The sequence below is a fragment of the Chiloscyllium plagiosum genome, unplaced genomic scaffold, assembly GCF_037043375.1.
Source record: "Chiloscyllium plagiosum isolate Xiang-an unplaced genomic scaffold, Cpla_swu_hap1 HiC_scaffold_126, whole genome shotgun sequence".
In the NCBI taxonomy this organism is placed as follows: Eukaryota; Metazoa; Chordata; class Chondrichthyes; order Orectolobiformes; family Hemiscylliidae; genus Chiloscyllium; species Chiloscyllium plagiosum.
The window spans coordinates 43,868-49,867 of NW_028270265.1; the positions used below are offsets into that span (position 1 = coordinate 43,868).

The 6,000-nt window shown below is 59.7% G+C and overlaps 1 protein-coding gene across 1 annotated transcript in view; it reads right to left on the bottom strand.

Annotated features, from left to right (window-relative positions):
• Nucleotides 1-4,682, bottom strand: part of LOC122545597 (uncharacterized) — a gene marked incomplete at its 3' end in the record, with an annotated part of 48,545 nt that extends 43,863 nt beyond the window's left edge. The window contains exon 1 of the mRNA XM_087985700.1: nucleotides 4,527-4,682. The remainder of the gene's footprint in view (nucleotides 1-4,526) is intronic.
• Between the last annotated feature and the right edge of the window lie 1,318 nt (nucleotides 4,683-6,000).

A 6,000-nucleotide genomic window follows, 5' to 3' on the forward strand; every position in this document is an offset into this window, starting at 1 on the left:
GGCAGTGGGATTAGTTTGGGGATTGATACAGGGATATGGGGAGGGAGCGGGGATGTGGGATTAGTTTGGGGATTGATCCAGGGAGACGGGGAGAGCGCGGGGCAGTGGGATTAGTTTGGGAATTGATACAGGGAAACGCGGAGAGCGCGGGGCAGTGGGATTAGTTTGGGGATTGATACGGGGAGAGCGCGGGGCAGTGGGATTAGTTTGGGGATTGATACGGGGAGAGAGCGGGGCAGTGGGATTAGTTTGGGGATTAATACAGGGATACCGGGAGAGAGCGGGGCAGTGGGATTAGTTTGGGGATTGATACAGGGATATGGGGAGAGAGCGGGGCAGTGGGATTAGTGTGGGGATTGACACAGGGATACGGGGAGAGAGAGCGAGGCAGTGGGATTAGGTTGGGGTTTGATACAGGGATATGGGGAGAGAGCGGGGCAGTGGGATTAGTTTGGGGATTGATACAGGGATACGGGGAGAGAGTGGGGCAGTGGGATTAGTTTGGGGATTGATACAGGGATACGGGGAGAGAGCGTGGCAGTGGGATTAGTTTGGGGATTGATACAGGGATATCGGGGAGAGAGCGGGGCAGTGGGATTAGTTTGGGGATTGATACAGGGATACGGGGAGAGAGCGAGGCAGTGGGATTAGTTTGTGGATTGATACAGGGACACGGGGAGGGAGAGCGGGGCAGTGGGATTAGTTTGGGGATTGATAAAGGGTTATGGGGAGAGAGCGGGGCAGTGGGATTAGTTTGGGGATTGATACAGGGATACGGGGAGAGAGCGGGGCAGTGGGATTAGTTTGGGGATTGATACAGGGATGTGGGGAGAGAGTGGGGCAGTGGGATTAGTTTGGGGATTGATACAGGGATACAGGGAGAGAGTGGGGCAGTGGGATTAATTTGGGGATTGATACAGGGATATGGGGAGAGAGGGGGGCAGTGGGATTAGTTTGGGGATTGATACAGGGATACGGGGAGAGAGCGAGGCAGTGGGATTAGTTTGGGGATTGATACAGGGATATCGGGGAGAGAGCGGGGCAGTGGGATTAGTTTGGGGATTGATACAGGGATACGGGGAGAGAGCGAGGCAGTGGGATTAGTTTGGGGATTGATACAGGGATACGGGGAGAGAGCGGGGCAGTGGGATTAGTTTGGGGATTGATACAGAGATATGGGGAGAGCGCGGGGCAGTGGGATTAGTTTGGGGATTGATACAGGGATACGGGGAGAGCGCGGGGCAGTGGGATTAGTTTGGGGATTGATACAGGGATACAGGGAGAGAGTGGGGCAGTGGGATTAGATTGGGGATTGATACAGGGATACGGGGAGAGCGCGGGGCAGTGGGATTAGTTTGGGGATTGATACAGGGATACGGGGAGAGAGCGGGGCAGTGGGATTAGTTTGGGGATTGATACAGGGATACGGGGAGAGCGCGGGGCAGTGGGATTAGTTTGGGGATTGATACAGGGATACGGGGAGAGAGCGGGGCAGTGGGATTAGTTTGGGGATTGATACAGAGATATGGGGAGAGCGCGGGGCAGTGGGATTAGTTTGGGAATTGATACAGGGATACGGGGAGAGCGCGGGGCAGTGGGATTAGTTTGGGGATTGATACAGGGATACGGGGAGAGCGCGGGTCAGTGGGATTAGTTTGGGGATTGATACAGGGATACAGGGAGAGAGTGGGGCAGTGGGATTAGTTTGGGGATTGATACAGGGATACGGGGAGAGCGCGGGGCAGCTGTGAGGGAGGACGCTGAGCTGGTAGTGTGTTTGGAACAGGCCGACTGAGTGGGCAGGCTCCTGGCCGATGCCGTTTCACGTGGATGAACGCGAGGTGACGCACTTCGGGAGAAAACACAGGAAGGCAGAATAGTTCCGGAATAGTTTGGGAAACTGGGGGGTTCAGAGAGGGTTTCCGGGCACACCAGCGCTGCACGGGAAGGGAAAAAAATACCTTGGCCTCCTGGGCAGGAGGATTTGACAACAGCAGCAGGGACGTCTGGCTGCAGTTGGGCCGGGGGGGAGGGGGGGGGTGTGGGGAGTAAGTGGGGGGGGGGGGGGGAGGGGGGGGAGGGGTCCTGGGGAGAGCACCCCTGGAGTATTGTGTACAGTTCGGGGCACGCTCCGTATCTGAGACAGGATGTGCCAGCGATGGGGGGAGAGCAGCGATGCTTTCCCAGACGGATTCCTGGGACGGACGGGCTGAGGGATGAGATTCATCGGGGTTTCAAACAATTAAGTGGGGCGAGGGCTCATAGAAACCTACTGACAGAAACCGCGACAGAAGGGAGTTCCAGAGGACAGGTCTCAGGAACGTAGCAGTGACCGGATTCAGGCGATTGTCCACAGGACAGGATCAGAAGCTCACAGGGAGGGGGGGGGGGGGGGTAGGGGCTTACAGAGACAGGGAGGGGGGGGTTACAGAGACAGGGAGGGGGTTACAGAGATAGGGAGGGGTGTAAGGGCTGGAGGGGGTTATAAAGATAGGGAGGGGTGTAGGGGCTGGAGGGGGTTACAGAGATAGGGAGGGGGTGTAAGGGCTGGAGAGTGGTTACAGAGATAGGGAGGGGTGTAGGGGCTGGAGGGGGTTACAGAGATAGGGAGGGGTGTAAGGGCTGGAGGAGGTTACAGAGATAGGGAGGGGGTGTAAGGGCTGGAGGGGGTTACAGAGATAGGGAGGGGTGTAGGGGCTGGAGGGGGTTACAGAGATAGGGAGGGGGTGTAAGGGCTGGAGAGTGGTTACAGAGATAGGGAGGGGGTGTAGGGGCTGGAGGGGGTTACAGAGATAGGGAGGGGTGTAGGGGCTGGAGGGGGTTACAGAGATAGGGAGGGGGTGTAGGGGGTTACAGAGATAGGGAGGGGGTGTAGGGGCTGGAGGGGGGTTACAGAGATAGGGAGGGGGTGTAGAGGGTACAGAGATAGGGAGGGGTGTAGGGGCTGGAGGGGTGTAGGGGGGTTACAGAGATAGGGAGGGGCTGGAGGAGGTTACAGAGATAGGGAGGGGGTGTAGGGGCTGGAGGGGGTTACAGAGATAGGGAGGGGTGTAGGGGCTGGAAGGGGGTTACAGAGATAGGGAGGGGGTGTATGGGCTGGAGGGGGTTACAGAGATAGGGAGGAGTATAGGGGCTGGAGGGGGTTACAGAGATAGGGAGGGGGTGTAGGGGGTTACAGAGATAGGGAGGGGGTGTAGGGGCTGGGGGGGTTACAGAGATAGGGAGGGGGTGTAGGGGGTACAGAAATAGGGAGAGGTGTGGGGCTGGGGGGGGTTAACAGAGATAGGGAGGGGGTATAGGGGCTGGAGGGGGTTACAGAGATAGGTAGGGGGTGTAGGGGGTTACAGAGATAGGGAGGGGATGTAGGGGCTGGAGGGGGGTTACAGAGATAGTGTGGGGGGTAGGGGCTAGAGGGGTTTACAGAGATAGGGAGGGGTGTAGGGGGTTACAGTGATAGGGAGGGGGGTAGGGGCTGGAGGGGGTTACAGAGATGGGGGGGTAGGGGCTGGAGGGGGTTACAGAGATAGGGAGGGGGTGTAGGGGCTGGAGGGGGGTTACAGAGATAGGGAGGAGTTGTAGGGGCTCGAGGGGTTTACAGAGATAGGGAGGGGTATAGGGGGTTACAGAGAAAGGGAGGGGTGTAGGGGCTGGAGGGGGTTACAGAGATAGGGAGGGGGTGTAGGGGCTCGAGGGGTTTACAGAGATAGGGAGGGGTGTAGGGGGTTACAGAGATAGGGAGGGGCTGTAGGGGCTGGAGGGGGTTACAGAGAAAGGGAGGGGTGTAGGTGGTTACAGAGATAGGGAGGGGGTGCAGGGGCTGGAGGAGGTTACAGAGATAGGGAGGGGGTGCAGGGGCTGGAGGGGGGTTACAGAGATAGGGAGGGGGTGTAGGGACTGGAGGAGGTTACAGAGATAGGGAGGGGGTGTAGGGGCTGGAGGGGGTTACAGAGATAGGGAGGGGGTGTAGGGGCAGGAGGGGGTTACAGAGATAGGGAGGGGGTGTAGGGGCTGGAGGGGGTTACAGAGATAGGGAGGGGTGTAGGGGCTGGAGGGGGTTACAGAGATAGGGAGGGGGTGTAGGGGCTGGAGGGGGTTACAGAGATAGGGAGGGGGTGTAGGGGCTGGAGGCGGTTACAGAGATAGGGAGGGGGTGTAGGGGCTGGAGGCGGTTACAGAGATAGGGAGGGGTGTAGGGGGCTGGAGGGGGTTACAGAGATAGGGAGGGGGTGTAGGGGCTGGAGGCGGTTACAGAGATAGGGAGGGGGTGTAGGGGCTGGTGGGGGTTACAGAGATAGGGAGGGGTGCAGGGGGTTACAGAGATAGGGAGGGGGTGTAGGGGCTGGAGGGGGTTACAGAGATAGGGAGGGGTGTAGGGGCTGGAGGGGGTTACAGAGATAGGGAGGGGGTGTAGGGGCTGGAGGGGGTTACAGAGATAGGGAGGGACGGGGATGGGTGGTGTTTCGGATTGTGATGGGATTGGTGTGACCTCTGACCTTGGAGAATGGCCCTCCCTCACCATCACTTACCTGGAGGGCGGGATAGTCTGGGGTCTTCTTGAATGGACTCCAAATCCGAATGTCCGTCAGGAGTCCCCGGGGGGGGAATAGCTCAGTCCGTCCTCCCTGCCCCGGGGTTATCCCGGGCCAAGGAGGTGCTATCAGCGAGAGCCCAAAACCGCACAAATCCCTGTGGGGCAGAGCAGAGAGATCCCAGTCAGACACACACACACACACACACACACACACACAGAGTGGCAGAGCCACCGTCCCAGCGGGCAGAGCCACGAGACCCTTCCTGAGCCAAGATACCCAGAGCGGGCCAAGCTGCACCAGAGACCATTCACCAACCCAGCTGCCCAGGGGATGGCAGCCTGATCCTCACCAGTATCTCTCGCTCAGCACACTTTGATTGGACGAGAGGGTGAGCGCGAGAGAGCGCGCGGAGCAGAGCGAACGAGCCAGAGACAGCGCGCAGGGCGAACGAGCCAGAGACAGCGCGCAGAGCGAACGAGCCAGAGACAGCGCGCAGAGCGAACGAGCCAGAGACAGCGCGCAGAGCGAAAGAGCCAGAGACAGCGCGCAGAGCGAATGAGCCAGAGACAGCACGCAGAGCGAATGAACCAGAGACAGCACGCAGAGCGAAAGAGCCAGAGACAGCACGCAGAGCGAATGAGCCAGAGACAGCGCGCAGAGCGAATGAGCCAGAGACAGCGCGCAGAGCGAATGAGCCAGAGACAGCGCAGAGCGAACGCGCCAGAGACAGCGCAGAGCGAAAGAGCCAGAGACAGCACAGAGCGAACGAGCCAGAGACAGCACAGAGCGAACGAGCCAGAGACAGCGCGCAGAGCGAACGAACCAGAGACAGCGCAGAGCGAACGAACCAGAGACAGCGCGCAGAGCGAACGAGCCAGAGACAGCGCGCAGAGCGAACGAGCCAGAGACAGCGCGCAGAGCGAACGAGCCAGAGACAGCGCGCAGAGCGAACGAACCAGAGACAGCGCGCAGAGCGAACGAGCCAGAGACAGCGCGCAGAGCGAACGAGCCAGAGACAGCGCGCAGAGCGAACGAACCAGAGACAGCGCGCAGAGCGAATGAACCAGAGACAGCGCGCAGAGCGAATGAACCAGAGACAGCGCGCAGAGCGAATGAGCCAGAGACAGCGCAGAGCGAATGAGCCAGAGACAGCGCAGAGCGAACGAGCCAGAGACAGCGCGCAGAGCGAACGAACCAGAGACAGCGCGCAGAGCGAACGAGCCAGAGACAGCGCGCAGAGCGAACGAACCAGAGACAGCGCGCAGAGCGAACGAACCAGAGACAGCGCGCAGAGCGAACGAGCCAGAGACAGCGCGCAGAGCGAATGAGCCAGAGACAGCGCGCAGAGCGAACGAGCCAGAGACAGCGCGCAGAGCGAACGAGCCAGAGACAGCGCGCAGAGCGAACGAACCAGAGACAGCGCGCAGAGCGAACGAGCCAGAGACAGCGCGCAGAGCGAACGAACCAG